Consider the following 26,489-nt stretch of genomic DNA (forward strand, 5'->3'; position numbering starts at 1 on the left):
TTTTTCTTCCTCATTTAACTAATTCATGTTCAGAATCTTATTTTTGAGAGTCTCATTAATCTTGGACTTAGTATCTCCTTGGCTGGAGCTTTATCCAGATCATGACCTTTAACTTTGGGTGTTCATCATGGTTCTATCCTGGGTCCTTTTCTCTTCTCCCTCTATACCACTTCATTTGGTGGTCTCATCAGCTCCTGCGAATTTAATTATCATGTCTACTTAGATGATTCTCAGATATTCTTATTCCATCCTCATCTCTTTCTTGACCTCACATTTTATATTTTAAAATTTTTATTTAATTAATTTAGAATATTTTCCCATGGTTACAAGATTCATGTTCTTTCCCTCCCCTTCCCCTAAACCCCCTCCAATAGCTGACATGCAATTCCACTGGGTTTTACATGTGTCATTTATTAAGACCTATTTCCATATTATTGAAATTTGCACTAGTGATTGTTTAGAGTCTGCATCCCCAATCATATTCCCATCAACTCATATGATCAAGCAGTTGTTTTTCTTCTGTGTTTCTATTCCCACAGTTCTTCCTCTGAATATGGATAACGTTCTTTCTCATAAGTCCCTCAGAATTGTCCTGGATCATGGCTGATGGTAGAGAAGTCCATTACATTCGATTGTACCACAGTGTATCAGTCTCTGTGTACAATGTTCTCCTGCTTCTCCTTTCACTCTGCATCAATTACTGGAGGTCCTTCCAGTTCACATAGAATTCCTCCAGTTTATTATTCCAATAGTATTCAATTACTAATATATACCACAATTTGTTCAGCTATTCTCCAAGCAGAGGGCATTTCCTCATTTTCCAATTTTTTGCCACCACAAAGAACACAGCTATAAAATTTTTTGTACAAGTCTTTTTCCCCTATTATCTCTTTGGGGGGTACAAACCCAGCAGTGGTATGGCTGGATGAAAGGGCAGACAATCTTTTAGCGCCCTTTGGGCATAGTTCCAAATTGCCCTCCAGAATGGTTGGATCAATTCACAACTCCACCAGCAATGTATTAATTTCTACTAGACATTTCAAGCTGAATGTCCCATAGATATCTTAAACACCTGTCCCTAACTAACTCATTATCTCTTTTCCCAAATCATAAATTATTACCATTAAGGACACCCCATTCTTCTAGTTATCCAGGCTCATAACTTAGATCTCATTCTTGATTCTTTATCCTTTCTTATCTTGATTCCCATAATAAATCTGTTACCTACCTTTGTGATATTTCTCCTTTTTCTCCTCTGAAATTAAAACTATCTTGATGCAGTTCTTCATCACCTCATATTTTTACTATTGCATAGCCTGCCTACCAAAAGTCTATCCCTATTCAATCCATCATTCACTCAGCTGTCAAAATGATCTTCCTGGATCATGTCTGACCATATTATGCCACTATTCAGTCAACTTTAGTGATTCCTATAACTTCCAGAATCAAATACAAAATTCTCTTTTGTTTAAGGTTTTTCAATACTTGGTCCCCTATTACTTTTCCAGTCTTTTTATGTCTTCCCCTTTCCCTTCCCCAAATTATGCTAAAATCCAGTGACACTAGTCTCCTTGATATTCTTCCAACAAGAAAATTACATTTTCCAACTCCATGAATTTCTATTGATATTCTTCATGCCTTGAACTCTCTCAATCAAAATCTCAGTCTCTTGGCTTTCCTGGCTACTTTCAAAACACAGGGAAAATCCCACCTTTTGCAAGGAAGACTTTCCTAGTCTCCCTTAATTCTATTGCCTTACCTTTTGATTTTCTCCAATTTTTTTATATATCTTGTTTTTATATTATTGTTTGCACATTGTCTCTACCATTAGATTGTGAGGTCCTTGAGAGCAAGGGTAGATTTTGCTTTTCTTTGCACCTTCAGTACTCAGGCCATTTAATATTAATGCTTGTTGACCTACTGGCCTGACCTGTAGAATTTTAGGCAATGGAGCAGCAGATTAATAAATGAAAAATAGCTAGTAAGCACTTACATGCCCAGCTCTGTGATAACCACTCTTCTCAAGGAGCTTGTGTGAAATGGTCTTGGGACTCACAAAGATGGCGATCAGTCCACTAACACATATTTTCTAAAGGCAATTGCTGTAGCAATTTGATTACATTTCTCAAAGGAGTTGGACAAAGGGTGAGGTTTGAAAGTATAAGTACATATCTAAGATCACTTGGTAGAAAATATCTAGAGTGAAGATGAGGATACTTGGCTCCAGGGAGATAAATTATTTGATATGCCCTTTGTTAGTCTCACTGGTCTCTTTACATGACTCCCATTTTTCTTTCTCATTTAAGTAATTTATATTTGGATATGCAGAATTTTATTTTTTGAGAAATTTATATTTTTTGGACCAAATGTCTACTTTGTTAGATCTTCATTTAGGTAATATTTGTTATTCATTGTTTTTCAAAACACTGTCTTCTGAGCACTCTTCTTCCTCCATATTACTTATGGATGATCTCAGGAGATCAGATGGCTTAGCTCATCCTAAGGGTAGCCTCTGGTGGTCTAGTTTTGAGTTGGGAGCAATAGCAACAGTAGATGGAGTTCCTCTTTCATCCAAATTATCTGAAATTTACTCTCCCCAAATCTAGGACATCACACTATGCCTAGCTTTCTTTTCCTTACCTTATGAACTCTACAATGGCCCTATAATTTTTATCTCCACAGTTTTTACCATTTCTACTTTGATAAATATTTTTACCTTTATGGTCAGTCAAATATTTATCCGGTACTCTGCTTTTATCAGAACAAGGCTTCCAGCAGATGTCCACAAAGCTGACATCCTCACTTACTATGAAATGTTCTTTACTATCCCATGTTGTAGTGCTTTGATGAACATTTTCCATTTTAAATCATACTTAAGAACTGCTTGTTTCTCACTCTGAATATTTAAGGCCCCCAAAGTGATGCCCACATAAGTGAAGTATTAAAAAATGTTGAAAGTGAATGAAGAAATAAAATAGTTGCTGCTAAGTACCTTCATATCAATACTTTAAAGCTGCCACATTAGGTAGAAGGATTATGGACTGGAGTCGATTGTACCATGTGACATGCCAGAGCCAATTCACATTGGCTGGAGAGAGTTAGTTATTAAATTTTCACTATGAGCATTTGTGTCTTGGAAAATTGGCAAACACTATAAATTGATCTATTTTTTATTGATTATCTAGACTCAAGAAATGATGGAGAAAATTTTAATAATACAGATTAAACTTAAAAATGTTTTAAATATACATTTTTTCTGGAGAGCTGGTTGTTTAACACTTATTAACAAATCACTGGTCATAACTTTCCTAACCCATCCAAGGTGGTCATACAAGGCCATATTTTGAAGACATCAAATATCTCGGAAGGGGCTTCAATTTTTATTCATTTTAGCCTCAGATAGATTCTGCCAAGAATTTTTTCCCTGATAATTTAAAAATCCAGGATAGGAGGATAGTAAATCTTTGGTTTAAATTCACCTATTCGCATTTTGCTCCCTGTTAACCAGCAGTCACAAAAGTACTACTCTGTGACTTTATATTAGGAACTTGGAATGTTTATTGAATAGAATGGAGTTCCTATTTTCTATGAATATATGAATAATAGTATAGATGACTACTGTTTGGTCTCTGAGAAACCATATGAGACCCTTTCAATGTTTCTCTATCGATACCAGAAACCATAATTTCCTAGGAATACCAATATGGGGAAATAGGAAGCTTTAAATAAGGGCTGAAACTCAGAAAGAAGGTTGGCATTTATAGGTGGGTGGTGAAGGTAGTTGCCTATGCATTGTTATTTGGGGCTACCCAAGTGCCCCCTTCCCCTCTTGCCTCTTTTACAAATTGCTGATACCTGAAATATCACAAGTAGTAATTTATTCTTTTTGTTTTATTATTATAATACCCTTTGGAGGTATAACACAAGGTAACAAATGCGTCACTTGCAGACACTGGCCCCTGATGCTGGACATAGGAACAATTTTTAGTTTTTTTTCATAAAATCTCTTTGACTTCTCAGGCCACCATATCAAAATATGACTATTTTTCTCCACTCTGAAAAGAGTCCTCATGTTACCTCCAAGTGTTCAAGTTAGTAAGATGAACTTTATTTTATGCAAGATGGGCTCATATACAAGCTCTTAAATAGTCAGGAAAACTTGTCCTCCTTTCTTGAGGGCATCAAGCACCTTGTTCCCTGTTCATCTGGTGGGTCCCTCATTTCTTTTGGACCATGTGCAAAGCAAAGAAATGAGTCTGGATTGTTCTCCAAGGCACCTGCTTTCCTACTATGCTAATCACTCTTTTCCTTTAGAATGATGTGGGTGAGGCCAAATATATTTTTCCTTTTTTTTTGCCTTTTTTTCATAGGGATTCCAATTTTTTTCTTCTTTCTTGGGAAGGTTCTGTGTTTTCTTTCAAGTTCCATCTGCCATATTTACCCAGGAGTGCATATAGTTCATTCCCTTTAGAGTCTTAATTCTTTTTGTATCATAGTTCACTGGTGAAGCTTCTGGACTGCTTCTCAGAATGAGAAGATTGAGATTAGGACAGCAAGTGATTAATTGTGGAATTGAGTAAACTGCACTGATTCCATCTTGTGATTCAATTTTGGAGCAGGGTTCCTTTTATATGCAATTATAGGCCTAGTTCAAATTCTATATTGTGAGAAAAGTTTATTCAATTGTGAGAACTGGGAGAAAACCTTATTGCATTGTTTGAACCTAGTCCTCTATGGCAGGGAAACTGGACCACCTGTACCTGTTATTTAGAGACCTCTAACCAGGGACTTAGATTTGATTGATCAGAAATGCATTCAGATCCTAAGACTGATGAAAGGAGTTTCTCATAACTGTATATCTCAAGCAAACCATATATCATCCAAAAACTGGCTCTATACTGATTAGTCAGTTATTGTTTCCATTTTCCTTTGCTTGTTTACAGATACTTGATGAGAGGGACACCTCTCTTCCTAAATTCAGGGAATTGTACCTGTTCATTTTTTACCTCCCAACTTGGAAAGTCTCTAATTTTTCATCCAATTAGAATCAGATGATCTAATATTGTATTGTTTCTTTATAATTCATTGGTCTTATTTGATTGTTTTTACTGTAATAGTCTGTTTTCCCATTTATTTCAGGTCCAGCCTTAAATTGAGGATGGGCTTGGTCTTGATTTATTAGGAGCACATTGTTTAATAAACTGATATGCTCAGAAGATCATACTTTTATTTTCTTTTGTGTCCTGGTTATATAAGAATAATGGCTCCAAATGAATAAAATAAAATACATAGGATTATAAATTATATTGAAATACCAATTATTTGGTATTTTGTAGAAATATTTCTTGTAGTGTATTTTTTTAAAATGTCAAATTCATGAATACTATATTAAGAACCTTTGCTTTGGAGGCTAAGAGGATACATAAGACTCTTAACCTCTTTGTGGGGTCAATTTTCTCTATAGGCTTAATTTTCTTCTTTTCTCAGGTCTTCTTGATTCCTTGTCCTGCATCTCAGCTTCCTGATATTCCTTACTTTGTCCTAGGGAGCTCATCTCCTTCTCTGGGTTTTCTTATCTTGAGGACTTATCTGTTCACTATGGCTTCCTCTCCAATAGGAAAGTCTCTTCTTTGGGGATTTCTCCCTTCTTGGTTAAGTCTGTGTCTGTGTTTAAAGGACAAGTTTCAGGTACACATACAGTGTACAATAAAGTCCAATGGTGCTTGGTATCACAATAGCATTTTTCCCTTTGTGATGAGTGAGTTGAAGTTGAAACAATGCAAAGAGCAATGAGAACCTAATAAAGGGGGAAATCAGACTGTATTCAATGAATCCATGCCTTGTTCAGAGGACAGTAGTTGGGGAGGAGCTTACCTAACTCCTTTTTGGTGCTTACATTCTCCACAATATAACTGGTTAGTCATTAAGAGAAGCATAGCATCTAGAATTAGGAGAAAAATTGTACCATCTTCTTGACTCTCCATGGACAGACCATATTCAGAGGATTGGGTCCAGCTCTATAAACCAAATTTTAGGAAACCCATATTATCAACCTAAAAGTACTTCCTAAAAATGGTAATTATTACGGTAAGGGGACTTCAAATCAACTTTTATTGAATCTTTTTGAAGGAAATGAGAATCTTTAACTTGAAAAAAGACAACAGAGAGGAGAAGTACTTGTATATTTACTAGCAATGTATAGTTTGGCAAGTGAATTCAAGTTTTAGATTCTGTTTCTTCAACTACAAAATGGGGATAGTAATAATTTCATTCTCTATCTCTCAGAGTTGTGAGTAAAATGGTTTATGAAATTAAACTGTAGTTATTATCATGATTGTTATCATCATAATCTTCCTTTATAGAAAGTGGGTTTAAATACTGGAAAGTATGAACAAATCTGAGCCTCTGGATTCCTAAGGAAAGCAGGGGGGCTTGGATAAAGGGGAAAACATCCAAAGAAATGAGACTGTCCCAGAAGCTAAACTACATTTATTTCACGATTTTGCCTTAGGCTAAGAAATCTTATTATTAGAAAATATGCAAGCTGTTAAGCCTCACAAAATATGTTCTTCTTTCCCTCTCATTTGCAGTTAGTTATTAGGTATAGTTTTTTCAAATCCTTTAATCACTTCCTGATTGCATACTATAAAATGTTTGAAAATAAATCCCTTGTCTATTGCTGTGCTCACAATGAAATACATTCAGCTTATTGATTTTGACATATGCAACAGATTCAGACAATCAATCATTATTAATGGGCAAGATAATTTTACATGTGCAATAATGGCATTATGTCCAACCACATATTTATGTATGCCTTTATTAGAACCACCAAGGGCAATTATACATTTATCTATTCAGAAACCTTGGCTGCTGTTGAGTTTGACATTAAATTACTTGAAGGCAATTTCTAGTTTTCAGCCAGGATGGGATGAATCCAAACTTGGGAGTTTGTCAAATGTTGAATGATTTAGTCAGCATTAAATTCCTACTCACTCTCTTTAGAGGAGGCTATTGATCTAAACAGAGAAGGCAAAGAGGGAAGTTAGACAGAGGTAAAGGAAGTGTGCAGCAGATTGAAGAAGGTGATGGGATAGAGGAAAATATGTGTTAAAGACAGAGTGGAGAGAGAGGTTTTGGTCTAGGCTACAGGTGTTGAAAGCAAAGGACATAGGGTACTGTTTGGGTTATACAAAGTAATGATAAAAGAAGATATTAAAGAGAGAGCATGGATTATAAAGGATGATGTTGGAAGAGTAGAGTGTACATTATCTGATGCAGGTCTAACGTGCCAATGACTAGGGAAATCCTTATGTGCAAAAGACTTGTTCCTACCTGAGACTGAGAAGGCAGGATCTGAGTTGGGGAAAAATAAATGTGAACTGAAAAGCCAAGCCAGGATGGTAGAAGCATGTCTCTAGAGCACTGATGTTTAAAGACTGAGAAGAGAAGACTGGTTGCTGGGTAGGGATTCAGATTCTGGGGAGTTAAGTATAAGATTAGACAGGAAAAGTTCAGGGAATAGACTGTGTGATTCAACCCGATTCCCTCAAAACTCAGTCTTTTCCTTGTGCCTGCTAGTGTCCCTTGATCCTACATCATACTGATTTGCCATTGTGGTGAGGGGGGGTGGTTCTTATTCATGCTCAGCTAATTGCCATTTCTCTATTTATTCCATCCGACAAAATGCCTCTTCACACTATGCAGTAGTAGATTGGTAGGATAGCACTGACCATTTCTAGATTATTACACTTGATGATGGCTCCCACCTCTTTTTCTTGAGTCTGTACTTCTACCAGTCCACCAGGTACTTGAAGTTTGACCAACATCTCCATAAATCAAGGCTATCCTAAACAATGCACCCTTCTTTTCCATAATTAGCAGAGGTAGGTGAGGGCATGTATAATTTATAAGTCACCTCTAGCTTGTCATAGCAAAATGCAATGTGGCATGGGTGAGATAGATATAAAACATAGAGGATTTTTCTGGTTAGGTTAACAGTCAAAATGACCATCTGAGGAAAGAGTGCATCAGCAACATTATTGTCAAATGCTGAATGATGTTTTTGAATACTTTTCTTCTTGACAGGAAAGGTCTATTGGTATAGAAATTGCAGAAGATGGGCCAGATCTGGTTGCCTATGAGCCACGTGAGATCTGGTGCCCATGAGATCCAACAAGAATGTAATACTAGTTGTTTCTACCTTGGTATGGCCCTTTGGCTACTCCAACAGTATTACTGTAAATAAATATGTACTACCTCTGATTCTCTAAAGTTCTCTTTTGGTGATGGAACTGAAATGTATAGGGTGAATGAAAGAAAAAATATTTTTAAAAAATCTTATTAATATGTTCTGGGTAAATTTATTTGTATTATTTATATATAGACCAAATTTATCATAGTTCTTATATTTATATATAGTTCTTATAGTTCTACAGTAGTCAATAGGACAACCTAGTTATCCTGGGAGTAGAAGTTGTAACCCTGAGAGTAACATTCTACTTCTTTGTTCCCTTTGTCTGACTGTTGCATCTCTAGTACTATACCATGGAAAGAAGGAAGGAAACAAACATTTATTAAGTGCCATCCATATGCCACATGCTATGCAAATACTTTACAGATATTATCTTCTTTATTCTTTATAATAACTCTATGAGGGAGGTGCTGTTATTTCCATTCTACAATTAAGAAAACTGAGGCAGACTGATGAAATGATTTGCCAGGGTCACACAGTTAGTATCTTAGGCCAAATTTCAATTCGATTCTCTCTCATTTATAGTGACTGTTTTTTTTTTTCTTGAAAGACCAGTAATAGACAAGATGAGAAATATGAAATTAACTAAGCATTCAAATTAGAGGTCATATGAGAAGTAATACTTCCTAGGATGTGGGCATTGTGCCCACTTAACAGTAGGAGGCAGGGAAGTATAGCATACAGAGTGATGTACTTGGAGTCATAAAGGTCCAAGTTTGAATCCTATCCCAGACAATTTTATTAGTTCTGTACCTGGGCAATTTATCCCCCTTAGCCTCAGTTACCTTGTCAGTAGAATGGGGTCAATGATGGCACCTACTTTGCACAGTAAATGGGAGGATCAGAAGGGACAATAAATGTGAAGTGCTTTGCAAAACTTAAATTGATACATAAATATAAGCTATTGTGGGTGGAAAACTGGGTCCTATGATGAATGTCCTACACTTGCTGCTGATGAAAAGGCTCTGGTTGAGCTTTTGAAGCTGTCAAATTTATAGCCAGATGACAGATGAGTGTCTGTTCTTTGAGGATAAGCCTAGATAAGTTTGCAGGTGCTCATCACCATTAAGGCTTCTGAATGATGAATTTTTCCACTGCAGCAACTCTAAAAGACCATCTAATAAGTCATAGATGGTTTAAATCTGTATCAGCGAGGAGGTGTATCCATACTGACAAAACTACAGATGCTTAAAGCTTTAAAGGAAAGTTGGTGTTCCTGTGGAAGGGCTTGTCAGCCTGATTCAGACAATGGATGTCCAACTTGACTTTTTCCCAACAGAGTATCTGCCCAGAGATTGGGGCATCTAGAAATCCAGTTGATAATAGAACTGAAATAGATGCAAGGCATACCTGACATGGATTGGACTTGCAGACAATGTACAAGAAGTTTTCCTTCTTATGGTCTGTGCACATAGTGTTAGGATACTTCCCTTCCCTTGGCATAGTGATTTCTAGTCCTCAAATGAACTGCCAATAGGTCCATTTCGAGGGTAGCTAAGTGGTGCAGTGGATAGAGTGCTGGACTTGGAGTCAGGAAGATTGATCTTCCTAAATTCAAATCCAGCCTCAGATATTTACTCATTGTGTGACCCTAGAAATCATTTAACTCTGTATGCCTCAATTTCCTCATCTATAAAATGAGCCAGAGAAAGAAATGACAAGCCACTCCAGCATCCTTGGCAACCTCCTCGTCCCTCAAAAAAGGTTCATGAGGAGTCAGACATGGCTGAAAAATTAATAAACAATAATTTCAGCCTGCCAGAGATTCCTAAGCCTATAGTTGATGGTCTTCAGAATTTCTAGACATTCATCATAGACTTTTCTCAAAGTTCTGAGGTAATGGGTGTTAGAGTTCCATGATCTCTTCAAATGCTTCTTGGTTAGATGCCAGTCTGACCTGGGCAATATAAACATTACATCTGAACATCATAGTTTAGTTTAAATTTTAGCCTTGTCACTGTTAACAGAGCTTACTGTACTCATCAGCTTACATGCCAATTTTTGTTTTTGTTGGAGCAGATCTGGGATCAAAGAGAACCGTGAATCCCTCTAGTTGGGGGCTTTAAGTAGAGTGAGCTGTTCTGCCCTTTGCACATTTAATCAGTCTATTTGGGGAGTTAAATGACACTGTCACATCTTACCTGAGTGAGGGCAAAATTGGTCATTGAATGGGGAAACCCCTACATGGGGGAAAGCATTTTCCCTGCCTTTGGGTTCGAGGAGGTGAGATTGTTGGAAGGCGGCAAGTGTGTGAACTGATAAATTAGCCTGGACAGCTATTGAATTCCTTTGACCCACCAAGAATCAATAGCTTCAATGAGCAGAAACATTGGTTTCAGGGCAGTGGTTGAAGCCTAGGGGAGTTTTGGAAAGCCAAGACTCCAGGACAATCAGAGAGTTGACCATTTGTATTCTTCAACCTGATTCTCTAACACTTAGTCCTTTTATTGAACTACTTTCATTTTCCATATGTAGTTGGTCATGATGCTTTACATATCAGCATTTGCTAAACCTCCTGAGTTGGCCACCCCTCATCAAGTGTAGAGTATATACATAGGAAAAAACATATTAAAGGATAATATTGCTATAGCTGGAGAAGAATAGAAGTTCAAAAGGATACTGTTGTTGTTGTTAATTAGTTTTTCAACTGTGTCTTTGGGACTCCATCTTGAGGTTTTCTTGGCTTAGACACAGGAAAGATTTGCTATTTCTTTCTCTAGCTCATTTTACAGACGAGGAAACTGAGACAAACAGGATTAAATGACTTGCCCAGGGTCACACATCTACTAAGTGCCAGACTTGAAATTGGGAAGATTCATCTTCCTGACTCTAGGCTGTCTATCCACTGCACCACCTCACTGCCCATGAGGATATTATTATAAATCAGAAATCCAGGTCCACTTTAAAAAATCACTTAGTAATTTTGTGTACAATTCAAATGTAGTTAAATTTATCTCTTCCAAAGTTATCCTGATCCCATTTTCTTTAAAACACAGCTCACAGTTGTTTCATGGCATTTGACTTGTGGAAACTTAGTTATTCAGAAATCACACAAAATTTTTAATTTTCTGGGTTGCCCTCCCCCAGCATCATGTGTGAGTCACGATTCTCTTTGACCCCAGATTTAACCCAACACAAAGATTACTGATGTGTGAGCTGCTGAGTAGAGTTTGTGCTCTGCTAACACAGTCTCTGGACTAAAATTCAACCTGAACTGTGGTCTTCAGACATAATGTTTATATTGTCCAGGTCAGGCAGGCATCAAAACCAAGAAAAGGGTCAAGCACATCCTTAGAAAAGTCAATTATATAGGGTTGGCTTAGTCACCTCCTTCCACTTTATTTTTTGTAATCCCAGTGCTACATTGCAAAGTGTCAGCTGCTATTACAACGTAGCCTTGAGCTGTGTAAAGGCCAGGCTATCATTCTCATTGCCTGCCCATCTGATAGCCAGCTCAGCTTAATTTGCTTCCTGGCCACATCAGGTAGTAATGAAAGTACACTCTTGATAGTTAGGAAAAATGGAGCAGAGCCCAATCAGGAGAGCCAGGAACTATGCCAGGAATACCATTTGGGGTTAACTTTGGGCTCTGAAAAGTTCAATAGCTGCTTATAAACATTGGAAATTAAGTCTGAAAATAAAATCCATAGGACATGACCCCTAGCTCCTTTTAGAAGATGCTGCAACTTTTCCCAATAATCACCACAGCTGCTGATGTCAAATGCATTATGAATCAAGCCTAGAAGTGTGTTGGTGGCTTCAGGAGTTTGGTGTTTGTGCTCCAGACATGTGAGAGGCAGAATCTTAAAACAGCTGTGGAGCATAACTCACCTTCAGTGTGTAGCACCCAGAGTCACAATGCTGCTGGCTTGTTATTACTTTTGGAGACATGGCCCTATCTCTTCCCCCGTTGGAGGGAATATATCACACTCCAACTCCAGGAGGCAAGTCTATTGATTTAATGTTGTTGGGCCACTATAAACAATCCTTCTGTACACACACCAAGCTGAACCACAGTTTTCCAAGTGAATTTGGACCTTGAATTTGATTCCACCTTCCTCTAATCAATGGAAGATTTTGCCAGAGGATCTAAGTAGGAGATTGCATTAGGCATCAAGAGTTTTTAAATGAAGTACTTGGAACTCTGATGAACAACTCAAACTTGACAAAGATGGGTGTTGAGCCTTTCTAGAAGAATTTTCTCGGGTGGGGGTGCCAGTACGAGGGATAAAAAAAGTAAGGTAGAAACATCAGCTCAAGTGTTATAGTATTGATATATTGCCACATCTACATTAGCCTCAAGAGAAATTTCTAAGGGGCTAAAATTTGGTCTTGTAAGTATTAATGACCACTGGTGAATCACTTAAGCTGCTTGAGCCTCAGTTACCCCATGTATAAAATAGGATTTGCCTGGTAAAGTTGTGAAGCACCAGTGTATTTCAGTAAAGTGCTTCACAAATCTTAAAGTTCTCTATACATGTCACCTGCAGCTGTTGCATGGTGGTGGTGGTTATCCTTCATCTTCTCCTCCTCCTCCTCTTCATAAGTCCCTTTTCTCCTCCCCCATCCTCCGAAGTAAAGGGGTAGTAAAATGAATGAAATATTCTTCCTCTGCTCCCCATCAGATAGAAATAGTTATGCATGATTGCTTGGTAGGCAAATACTGCTTGCGAGGCAGTTTACAGTTTCCACATTTCATGGCATTGATTTTCAGAGCTGATGCTACAAAAAACTACCACAAGGACAGTAAAAGTAGAAAAACAAAACAAATCCTGTTTTTCCCCTGAAACATCTATAGTAAATGGACATGGTTATTGATTATAGCAGCAGTGTATGTGTAAACACTAGCATCAAAAAGTGAAATGATTCTTTTCCCCAAATTGAGTCAAAATGTTATGTTGTATATAAAAACAATACAATCATGACTAGGTTGTAAGCTGATGAAAATCACCCTTTGATTAGACATAAACATAGGCAGTTATCAGTGAACACTGTAGCAGAAGTAGAGTGATTTATAGGTGGACATTCAGACATCTTCTTGCTCAGAAAGGATCCATGTTTTTGACTGCAGCTGGGAAGACAGAAGGATTGTTTCCTTGGGCATCCATGTAGAGAAGGGCAGGGTATCTCTCTCCACCATTTCTTGCCACCAATTTTTGCCACCAACTCTTCCCTGTAGAATAAGAGCTGACCAATGAAGAGGGAGAAGGTCCTGAGGCAAGAAGAAGGAAAGGAGTTGGCATTCATTATTGATTATTTTGTCCAGTATTCGTTTGGGGGTGTGTACATTGGTCTTTGTAGCAAGTTTTTCAAAGACAGACATGGTGTTTTGTCATTGTATCTCCCATAGTCCCTATATCAGGAACTAAAATCAGTATTTTTGTTTTATTATTTAATGTAAAGGACCTGATTTTTAGACCCAAGGATGTTACACTATAAGAGAAAATGTACTGAGCTAGGAGATAGGAAACATAGTATTTAATTCTTCCTTTTACTAAATGTGTACTTTTGGATGAATCACAACTCTGACTCTGTTTCCTGATTTGTGAGAAGGGATATAATAATAGTTGTATTACCTACCACACAGAGTTGATTGTAAACCTTAAGTACTATATATTGCAAACTACTAATGCCTCCTCTCTGGATGTCAATTGCCTTACCTGAATAATGGGGACACAAATACTTTACTTCCATCAGGATGCTGGACTGGATAATTAAGGATCCTTCAAGATGAAAAGCCAGTGCACCAGTCAGAGTGGGCTTAATCTTGCTTCTTTCCCACTGAGATCATGGGCTGCCAAAGGCATTCAGGTTTCCTCTTTAAGAAGGAAATAATCATTTTTTATGTGCTTGCTCTATGCCAGGTAGTAAACTAAGCACTTTACAAATAATCTCATTTGATTTTACAATGACCCTATGAAATTGGGGATATTAATGCCCATTTTAGCAGTTGGGGAAACTGAGGCTAATAATGGTTCAATGATTTGCCCCACATATTTAGTGTCAGAGGTCAGACTTGAACTTAGGTCTTCCTGACTCCAGGTCCAGCACTGTGCCACATAGACGCCTCTAAAGCCTTTAGGCACAGCTTTGGTATCAGACCCAAGGAGAAAATAAACTGCCTTAATACTTAAATACCAAAAAAGCTAGGCCAACACGACAGTGTGAGATTAAAAATTAATATACAAATACTCCAAGTATTATATTTTTATAAGATTTATTAATAATAACTTGAAGTAAAGGAAAGTGATAGCCTTAGTAAAGAGGAGGATCCCAGACAGGGAACACAGGAGAGGAGAGGAGAGAGAGAGATGGCGGAGTTATACTCAACTTATCCTCAAAATGTAAGGATGCAATGTGGGGATGGAAAACAGGAAAGGGATGCTGGGAGATGAAGTCCAAGGGCACAAAATTATATTTACACAACAGGAAATCCCATTTGAAGTTAAGTTCAGAGACTGAAACTGTAGATTTCAATGGCTGCTTTCTTCTTTCTCCAGGTGTACTATCAGGTTGAATGACTATCCTGTGTCTTTAGGGGTTGAGACAAGCTGAGAAGCATTATGGAGCATGTGACACAGCAGCAGCTTCCCACCTGGTACTGTTCATGGCAGCCAAAGGGTTTCTGGGCACACAGCATTTGAAGGCTGTGATCATCTAAAAGCTCCCAGCGCCAGACCATGGGGCTAGCCATCCCTTGTTAATTTGCAGTTGGCCATGAGGGCTATTTAGTACTGTTCTAAGTTCCTATATCTTAGCCAGGCTGAATGGGGATGCTTGGGCTACAACCACCTGGTCTTCATGGGTGGACTTCCTAGCTGGGTGGTTAATGTATAGAATAGACTAGGATGATTCCAATCCACTTTCACCACCACAAAACAACAAAATCTTAATAAAAACTATTCAGAATTGCTAGTATAACAATATCTTGGAATAACTCCCATTTGCACTAGAAGGTAGAAGGTAGGTCTCCAGGGATCAGCTTTGGTGAACCTTTAACAAATATGAGTGCCCAGAGGGCAAATTCAGGCTATCTGTGAGCCCTGATATTACTGGAGAGAGATGAAGGAGAAAGAGCTTGCTTTGGGTGGCTGGACAGAGGGGGCAGGGGGGCAAAAAATGTCCTCGGGTGCTGGGAAGAGGGGAAACAGAGCAGCATGCCATGTCTTTGCCAACAAGGTTAGGGAAACTTGAGGTGAGAGAGGGCCATATTCCAAAGCTATAGCTCATGAGCCCCAACTGATGTGCTTCAACCCATGATTATCAGTGGATATTGTTGAACTAATCAGACATAATTAATTTTTATAAATAGGTATTTACTAAGTTGGTTTAGTAAGAATAGTTGGTAAAAACATCTTCAAAAGTCTGTGACATGGTCTTTCAAAAGTATATGTAGAAGTCAAGGGAAGATGGGCTCGTGCTAATAAGGACAGATTGAAAAGAAATAACTCTCATTTCCTTGTTGTTGGAAGTCTTCTTCAACCCTCCTTGGGAAGAAGTTCCCTTTAGAATGATTTTGCTTTCTGAGGGGCTTCTTGTAGAGTCTTGCAGCTGTTTTTGAGGTGTCATTTTACTGAAGGGGTTTCTAGGACCCAATACCAGGTCCTGAGCTCTGTTTTAAGTATGTGTATCCTTTGCTTGTATTTTGTAGGTCAAAAAAAAAAAAAAACTCAACCAAACCAAAACAAAAAAGGAACCCTTAATCATTGAGCATGTTGGCATTGTTCTCCCCTCCCCATCATTTTTGTCTTTTTGGAATACATAAAGCAAGCTATTCTTTTTCTGTATCTTTCTTTTTTTGTAAACTTTTTTTTTTGTTTTGTTTAAAAAATGGCTTTATAAAAAGGGGTTTTATAACTCAGGCAAGGCCTTGCTGCCTTGAGCCATTGTTATTCTGTGGATGTTGCTAGTAAACAAATGGGAAATTTAAAGTTCATAAGGTATTCTTCTGGTCAAAGGGAATGAGAGGAGAGGATATAAAAACTCTTCATCCCTAAATAATCCTCTCTGAAGTGATTGTCTGGGATTGCTTCTATCACTTGCTGGCCAGACCCTGCAATGTCCAAAGGTAAACTACACTGAGAGTTTTATACAGGCTTCAGGAGAGGTGACTAAGCCTCCTCAACCAATCTGAATATATGTCTTACTACACTTAGTTGAAATACCTTTGACTGATTGATTTGAATAGAAGTGTTTTCACTTGGGTAATGGATTAGGTTGATTGATGGATTCAATCAAACCCCTTACTAACTCTAGTATTATCCTAATGTATAAAGAATAATTCAGTTCAGAAATACATGCTTTTGGGTAAAATTGGGTATGTTCTCATTAATCTCAATTGTTAACCATTGCTTAGGATAAAAAAAATCTTCTGGAAGGTGTACCTATGTCTATATATGTACATTTATACCTATATAGTGTAAGCATTAAATTAATATCTAATACTTCAAGTATTATATTTTTAAATTTTATTATCTGACAAAATAGAACCAATGATTAAGTTTTTTACCTGCTCAAAATGCCTGCTCCACTAAAGCTGCTGACAGGAAGCAAAAGAGAGCTAGACACGGAACTCCATCCAATTTATATCCTGTCTACATCATCACATAACAACAGGAAATGAGTGCGGTTCTGGGAATTGTAGTTTTTACTGGGGATCATAGTTTTTAGGGTAACAGATTATAATTTCACAATAGGATCCATGTCCTGTATCCTCCTGGAAAAGGTAAGAATGGGAGGGAAGGTTATCTACTAGAAAGGAGACTGGGCTTGGAAGAGAAAGTCTCAAAGTTCACACCTGGACCCTGGTTCCTTCTCATTATGGGAAGTGTGCTGAGCGTTTTACTGAAGAGGATGTCTTAGTTGCCTGCACTGTAGGTTCACCAGTTTACTCATTGCAAGAGGATTTTATGACTCCTTTCCCTTCAAAACAGAAAAAAGAAGAGGGAACCCTGAGACCTCTGCTCACCCATTTGAGGTGGTTCTATAGTTCAAAGTCAATTTTGTTTCTTTTAAGGAAACAGGTTAAGCTCTGTATCCCTAAAATTAAATAAAGGTGTATATATTTATATCTATACATCTCCATGTCTATCCACATCCACAAATATATGTCTCTCTTTCTCTCAACCATATATATATATATGTATATATATATATATATATACATATATATATATGTTTTTTGACTTTGGTGATTTTAAGACAATTTGGAATGACAAGTCCTCATAAGCAGCTTTCTCATAACCTTTCATTCTCTCACAAGGAGGTGTAATTATTATCAGGTCTGCTAGGTAAAAAGTGGCCCCATCCCTATGGTAAACAAATCAAGGTACAGCACTAAAGAACTAAGGGTCACATGAACTCAGGAATTCCTGTGAAGGTTTTATGGGTGAACATGAAAAAGGTTCACACACTTATGGGTGAATTATGATCTTCTCTGGTGGAGAGTATGCCCATGTGGATTGGACTGACACATAAATTATTATTACTAGAAATTCTTTTGTCCATGCAGGGAGGTATTTATTTTATGAAAAGTCTGTCAGTTCATTAGTCAACTAGCGTTTATTAAGCCTCTACTATCATCCAGGCACTGTGCTAAATGCTAAGGATACAAAGAAATGCAAAAGACAGTCTACTCTCAAGGAATCCACAGTCTCCTATAGGGTAGTAAAGCCTCTGGTGGCTTTGAGTATTATAGAGGAGACCTAATTTTTTTTCTTTCTTTTTTTTCTAAAACCTCTAATCTTCTGTCTTAGAATCAATATAGATTCTTTCTTTTTATTTTTTATTTGGTCAATTTCCAACATTATTCCTTGGTTACAAAAATCATATTCTAGTCCTCCCTCCCCTCCCCTCACCCGACCCCTCCCATAGCCATCATGCAATTCCATTGAGTATTACATAGAATCAATATAGGTTCTAAGACAGAAGAGTGGTAAGTGCTAGGTGATTAGGATTAAATGACTTGGCCAGCCTCATATTGCTAGAAAGCGCATGAGACCACACTTGAACCCAGGACCTCCTGACTTGAGGCCTGATGCTTTATCCACTATGCTACCTAGCTTCCCCTGGGGCATAAGTTTTCAATATAAGAGAAGAAATTTTCCAATTTTGGCTATGGTTCACAGATGCCCTCTCCTAGTTTTACACCTAACTGACCTTTTCCAACCCATGTAGTACTAGTCAAAACCATTGTTTGAGTGCTTTATATGGGCAAGGACCTATGTTAGAAACTAGGAAAAATTATGGAAAATGACATGATTTCTCCCTTCAGAGACCTTCCAATCTATTAGGGGAGAACAAACATTTGCAATGATGAATTTGAGACTTTGACTCTTGATCTTCACAAGCTGGATACACTTTTAGGGCCTTAATATGACTTCACTAAGAAATCCTTAATTGGTCTTCCAAGCATGGAGTTCCCATCTTTCACAAGGAGAATGTGAGAAGAATAAAGAAGGAAGCCAGGCAAAGTTCTGTGAGGAGTTTCACAGTCTTGGGAGGTCAGTCAGTCCATTTTCCTTAAACCCTTCCGGTCTGTCTTAGAATGAACACTAAGTGTTATTCCAAAGCAGAAGAGTGGTAAGGGCTAGGCAATGGGGGTTAAGTGACTTGCCCAGGGTCATCCAGCTAGGAAGTGTTTGAGGCCAGATTTCTCCAGACTTAGCTTCCCATACCACTTTTGGACAACTTTATGATGGGATAAAATAATAGTTTTTTTTTAAAGAAAGTCCCTCACAAAGGTTGAAACCTGGATTAGACACCATTCCTCTCCTAGCTTCATTCCTATCATCTGGAGGGGAGGCCCTCACACGTCTCAGTGCCTTTCTTTCTCCTTTTGGTAGCTGATCTGTTTCATCATAGGACGAGGACATAGAACCTGTCCCCAATACATTGTGTAGCACAAAATCAACCCCAACTCATCCAGTACACCCATGGCCCAGGCCATGACACTGCTGGGGTAACTGACTGTTGCCAATGGAGAAGCATCAAGGAGAAGCAACAAAATTGATTTTGTTCATTTATTCTGACAGGTGTGGTTGAGTTTTAATTATGATAATACTTAGTAGTACACAGATAAGATTGCTGTAGTGCATCATGTAAAATTAATCGAATTCCTATAATGAAAGATCTCACTGCAACATTTGGCAGTTTTATCTTGGTGGAAGCACAACAAAAAAACAGTCAGCTTTTACATATATTCAAGTAGTGCTGTGATATCTTGGTGAGGCATCTGCAGCAGAGAGGCCTTCTTCCCCCCACCCCCCCTTCTTACTTAAGGCTGTGACTATTCCATAGTTGGGTTCGCTCTTCTCCTCTCTCTGACACAGGATGCTTCAGTGGCATCTCAAATTTGGCACATCCCAAATAGCACCTCCCATCCTTCCCAGCTAAATCAGTCCCTACTCCAGAGCTCCTTGTTTATGTTGATTAACCTGCTCTCTGTCCAGTTTCTTAGGCTCACAATTCCCTACCCTCCTCTTGAGTCTTTATAACGGAGCAGTTGCCAAGTTATATCTATTCGACCTCCCCCCCATAACATTTTGCATTTATTCCTCTTATTCCTTTCATATGGCTATCATCATGGTTCAGGTCCTCATTCCCTCTTGCCTGGACTAAGGTTAGGAATTGTTCATTGATTTCCTTGTTTTTGGTTTCTCCTGTTTTAATCTACCATTGATGCAGCTGCCAGCATATTTTCTGACCACATTCCTACCCAGCTCAATAATGCTAATAATTGGTAGCATTTATTGGAGCACATTAAGTTCCCAAAGCGTTTTGCAAATATTATCTCATTTTATGCTCATAATAACACTGCAATGTAAGTGCTATTATTATTATCATCCTCATTTGAGTCAGATTAAGCAACTTCCTCAGGGTCACAAAACTAGGAAGAGCTTCAGGGCAATTTTAAGTTAGCTCTTTCTAACTCCAGTGCCAGCATTCTATTCGCCATGCCATCTAGCTTTACTCTGATTTTCAGTTTCCTTAAGAATAAAATTCAAACACCTGACTATTTTTAAACCATTTAAAAAAACATCACAATCTGGTTGCTATCTACCTTTTCTGCCTTGCTTCATGTTGCTTTCCTTCATGCTTTCTAATTTCTAGTAAATCTGTTCTCCAGATTTGAAATTCAATCTTCTACCTCTTTGCATTGTTTAAAGCCATCGCCTCATGCCAGGGCAGCACTCCCTCTTTGTCTCTCATCTTACTTTGAGTCTCAAGCCAGATGCCAGCTCCTCCTGGACTTTTCCCCGACCTTCAGTTGATAGTGGTCTCCCCCTTCTCAAACTGCCTTGTATTCACTTAGTTCTGCACTCATCTCCTCCTAGTACAAGCCATGGATGTTTTGTGTCTCTATATCCCCTGCACTTGCTCATGGTAGGCTCTTTGTAAATGTCCATGTGTTGAACGGAATGCTGGGACATGTGGATCACCAAATCCATTATTCAGGCAATTAGTACAGTGGATGGAGTGTTGGATTCAGTTAGGAAGACCTGAATTCAAATTCAGCCTCAGCTAATTAGCTGAGGCTGATTAATTTTGTGGTCTTGGGCAAATCTCATAAATTTTCCATTTCTCAGTTTCCTTCTGTAAAGGAGGGGTAATAATAACACTCCTTACAATTCTATAAGTGATAAATATTACAGTTGGGAATACTTTAAGGTAGCTTACTGGACAAACACAAATTGGATTTAGTTGCTGAGGGCTCTCAATGTTCCATGTAGTCTTTCTGCTCCTCTTTTGGGGGAGATCAGTCAGGGTAAGAAGCAAACCTTGGTTCTACTGGATAATCCATTTGAAATAGGAAAACATGGGGAGATAAAATGATGAATGTGAAAATCTGGCAAAAAATATTGTCAAGATAGCAAGCTGGGAGCTGAGAGACCAGCATAGTGGAGCTGGCTACTGGCAGAAATAAAGACCGGTACAGAGTGAACAATAACAACCACAAAAAGAGGTCTGAGGAGGTGGAAAGTCTGAGTCAGAACCATAGTCAAGCCTGAAAAGCAGGCAGGCAGACTGAAGAAAAATAACTAAAAAGAATGACCCACTGGAGAGGTTTGTCAGAGTACAGGCAACTTTGATCATCCAATATGGGATTGCTTCCATGTCTCTCAGGAGCAGAAAGGGCAAAAAGACTCTAGAGTTGGCATTTTTCTCAAATAGCTCTAAAAGTACTCCATGTTCAGGCTTTCCCATTTGTCTCCTCAGGCAGACGATTAATGCTTTGTTAATTATGAACAATGGATTTAATCAGTATTTAGAGCTTGAAGGGACCTTTGAAACCAGCTGAGATCCAGATAGATTAAAGTTCAAGGTTGTATAGCTAATATGTAGCAGAGCTGGAATACAAACGCACATCCTTTGTCATGATTTCAATTTCAATGACCTCTGCTAGAACATGGTGCTGTTCTTGTTGGATAGGTTGGTGGCACAGTGAGTACAGTGCCTGGAGTCTGGAAGACCTGAGTTCAGATCTGGCCTCAGACATTTCCTAGTTGCATGACCCTGGGCAAGTCTCGCATCCTTGTTTGCCTCAGTTTCCTCATCTGTAAAATGAGTTGGAGAATGTAATGACAAACAACTCCAATATCTCTGTCAAAAAAAAAACCCAAATAGGATTACAAAGAGTTGAACACAACTGAAAACAACAACTGTTCATCACTTTACCTGACTGTTGCTGTTGTTACTGGATATTAGAATTGTGAGCACTGAGGAAAAGAGGAGAGTTGGAGTGAGATGTAGAGGACTGAAAGTGAATCAGCTACCTTGCAAGAAGAAGTTATGATTGTGAAGAGCCACAGGGAATTGGGGTTCTTTGTAGGATTAGGGAACTTCTTATCGTCAGGGTTGGGGAGGCTGTAAAAAATATTAGACATGGTGGGAAGAGAGGCAGTACTTTTAAGTTTCTCCTGGTGGGAAGGTTCAGAAATGGCATTATGAAGCTGACAAAAGAAACTAAACCCCCTGACCTTTTCTGCTATTAACCTCAGAAGGAACCCTGTGATGGAGTGGTGGAATCAATTCCAAAATGGACTTATAGGCTTACAATTGAGTTAAGCGGAGCTCCTTTGGGCTTTCAGCTACTTTTTCTGAAGTTTCCCAGAGAAATAAGGGAGCGAGTTGACTTATCCAAAGGCTAGGGTATAGTTCTAAAAGATATCAGAGGGGTAGCCCGCCCTTCTGAAGGAAGTAGGATTTCACACTACCACATCCCATCTCATCCCATTTTGAGCTCTCAGGAGAGAAATGTAAGCCTCAAAAGTATTGTTATTATTTTGAATTATGGCTAGGATATAATTTTCCATAAAATATATAGTTTTTACTAGGTTATATTGAGAAGATTGATGGTTTTCTCTCTTTCCTCTTCTCATTGTCCTCTTTCGTGCCTTTTGTTAAGCAGGTCAAGTTTCTTTGTCTATCATTCCATGACTCCATAATACCTTTCGTGCCTCATCTCATACTTTTTTGCTCTGCAAACTTTTTTTTTTCTTTTAGCTAAATTACTATTCATTACCCTATAGAAATTTCCAATAATTTCCTGGCTCTGTGTTTTTTTTTTTCACCTGTACTTGTACCTGAAGAATTCTCTCCCTCTTTCACTCTACTTTACCCAGGAAACATCCTTAAAACCCTATTTCGGATGTTACCTCCTTTGGAAAGCCTTCCATTACTTCCCCAGTCAAGAAGGTTCATTTAAGGTGGCTTATTGGTCAAATACAAATTGGACTCAGTTGCTGAGGGCCCTCAAAGTTCCATGTAGTCTCTATGTTCCTCTTCTACGGGATGTCAGTCAGCTCTCTCTTATTCTCTTTCTTGCACAGATAGTAACTGTAATTTGGTGTCCAGTTCTAAGTGCTTTATCTTAGGAAGGACATTTACAAAAGGGAGTAGGACAGGCAGGAACAAATGGTAAAAGGTCTTGAGTTTTTACTATATAAAAACAGTTTCAAAGAACTGGGAATACTAAGTCTGAAGGAGAGAAAAGGCTCTGGGTAGAGAAGGAGTGGCATGATCACTGTCATCAAGGATTTGGCAGTGAGAAGGAACTACAAAGTAGCAGTTAGTCTCAACTTAAGAAAACATTCCCTAACTAGTAGAGATATTGAAAAATGGAATGGGAGGTAGATTTTGGGAAGGAGTAGGTTCCCTCTTGTTAAAAGTCTTCATTTAAAGGCTGACTGATAGCTCATCATATTGCATATTGTAAAGGAGTTTCTTTTTCATGAATAGATTGGATCCTTCCAAGTTGGAAATTCTGTGAGAATTTTGCAAAGGTATATTTAGAGATCTTTGCACTTGCCTTATGCACATATGCACTATTTTGTTTATTTGTGTATTTGTCATAATTCTTTTCCAGACCATAAGCTGCATGAGGGCATTTTTTTGAACTTTATACCTATCCCAGGACCTGTTGTAGAACATTGAGTATAGCAGTTACTCATTAAGTGATTGTTAGGTTGAATTTTTCCTAGAGCAACATCCATGCAGACATTTGAAGAAGGTAATTAGACTAAAGCATTTTAGCATAAAGAATAAAAGCTTGAATTGCTGGTAGCAATTATCAAAGCTGAGGAATGATGAGAATATGAGTGACATCCTTCTATCAGTGTTTTAATGCATTTTTCTCTTACCATGGCATTAGTATACATTATTTATATTTTATTTACTTCAGGAAAAGTTTATGTTTTGCTTTGGAGAAATCAGTCCTTGCTGACTTCAGTGGGATGTTTGATCAGCAAAATTTTTATTAACTTGTTGCCAATTTATTTGTTGAAACCAGTTCCATTCAGCAGAGATCCGGTCTCTGGATTCCCATATTGCCTTGTGAGATTTTCATAGAAGCAATTTTTTTTTGTCAAATATGTCAGTTGTAGCTCAGTAAAAAGAGTCAGGAAAACCTAGGTTCAAATCCTGCCTCAGTCAATGACTGATTTCCCCAATGCATAAGAAACTTTTGTTGCTTTCTCCCAACTTTACAAGGGTATTAGTAAAGCACTCTGACTGTGACTCTGGAAGTCTGTCTTCATGTGTCTTTGTTCCTCATCTATGAAACAAAAAGTTTAAACCTAAGGACCTCTAAGATTCCTTCTACCTCTCAATTTATGATCCTATGACTTACTCCAGTGGTTTCCAGGCATTTTGAACAAATGGCACCCTTCCATTTTGTCCCAATTTCCCCAATCCTTGAGGTCTGTATTGCATGAGTCAGACAAAATTGAACACAAGAATAGCATGAAATACTTTGTTAAATGCTTTGACAAAGCATTACTGTGGCTGTATTTTTTTTCCAATGAATCTCTCTAACTCCCTAGTGGAATCTTGTTAAACTTTCTAACTGTGTCATTTTAGTATTCTATTCTGCACTTCTCTGAATATGGAGTACTTGTTAGGTTCTAGCTTCTCCTTTCCTTTCTTTTCAATTTCTCCCAGATAGCAATAACCCTTACTTTTAAAAATAATTCTTATTTTTTGTAATCACTGTATCACACATTCTGTATGCCCTGAATAAGTCTCCCCCTTCCATTTCTACCCATATAAATCCTATTCAATCTTTAAGGCCTTCTTCATACACCATTTTCCACTCTCATTTTCCTCATTAATAGGGTGGCCTTTCTTCCTCTGTCCTTGCCAAATTTGGCCTTTGTTTATATCTCTATTATGCATGCATAGGTTCTATTTTATATTTTAATTAAATAGTCTAATTAAATAGGAGCTAAATATTAATTTTAAAAAATCTCTTATCTTTTGTCTTAGAATTAGCATTGAATTGGTTCCAAATTAGAAGAGCAATAAGGGCTAGGTAATAGGGGTTAAGTGAAGTTACTTATCCAGCATCACCCAGGTAAGAGGTTTTTGAGGTCCGATTTGAACCCAGGACTTCCTGTCTCTAGCCTGGGTTTCAACCCACTGAGTCACCTAGCTTCCCTTTCTTTCTTTAATATTAAGTTTTTCATTAGACCACTTAGATTTTGCAACTAATTGTATTTAAACAAGTATCATTACATGAATAAAACAAATAGCTATCACTTCTATACTATTTATCACAATTTTTTATTCATTTTAAATTCTTTCTTCCCTCTCATTTATACAGTTCTGTAGCAGAAAACTTTGCTCATTGTAAACTTAACCCCATAAGGGTAGGGGATATACCTTATTCACCTTTTATGCTCCAGGACTCAGCAAAGTGCTTTATACAGATTCAGATAATCAGATTAATCTGATCTATCTGTAACTAATCCATGAATTCCCATCTACCCTTTTGGAATTTTTTCCATGCCCTTCCAAAGATTCACTATGTGAGATTTTCCCAATGTGCTAGAAGCTTTTCTTACCTTCTCCTGACATAATAACTGGTATCAATAAAGCATCCTGGTTGTCCATATGCCATCCTTCACCATGTAACTAGTAAATCTTCTCTTATTACAGAAGCCCTAGATAACCTCTTTACTCCTATTCTTGAGTTCCTCATTGTTTACATGTTATGGTCTGCTTACTACCACCATGTACCACTCCATCCCCCTCTGATTAAAAATAAGTAATAAAACATATTATAATTATTTAAAAAAACAAACCTTTTCCATTTTTCTTTTGATTTTTTTCTTTCTATTTTTATCCTTAAATACATTTGGAATAATCACTTAGATGAATTGTTGTTTCATTCACAGTGTTTTTACCTTTCACTGATTCTCTCTGTTTTATAAAACAACACTATTCATAACTGCTTATCATTCTTCTTCCAAAGATTTTATAAATGAGTTTATATTTTAACGAGGCATTTGCCAGGTATGATAGTTACTTAAATAAGTGAGATGTTTGCTGAGTAAAGTGCTTTCTGGTCTCCTGTTGTAATTAATTTTCTTTGGTAAACTAATATATAGTGTAGACATTTGATAAATATTTGTTGAATTGACTTGGATTAGTGGTTGAATGCTCATGGGGATCCTAGAGTGTTCTCCACTGAGAAAGAGGTTTTTATTTACTCTTTCCTTTCAGAGGTGAGATACTCAGTCCTAATATTCTTAATGTTAAGCCAAAGTGATATTTAATAAGTAGATAACTAAAACCGACTGTTTGGGGTCTGTTCATAGATTTCTTTCAGTTGTTTTATCAAACAGACTTTAAAATCAGAGCATGTTAGCATTCTTCAGGGAAGACATTCTTGTAATTAAAAAGTAAACAAGGTCTAGACCTTGATCAGAACTCACCTCATGGGAGATACTTTCTC

Source organism: Monodelphis domestica, chromosome 4 (genome assembly GCF_027887165.1).
Source record: "Monodelphis domestica isolate mMonDom1 chromosome 4, mMonDom1.pri, whole genome shotgun sequence".
NCBI classification, from domain to species: Eukaryota; Metazoa; Chordata; class Mammalia; order Didelphimorphia; family Didelphidae; genus Monodelphis; species Monodelphis domestica.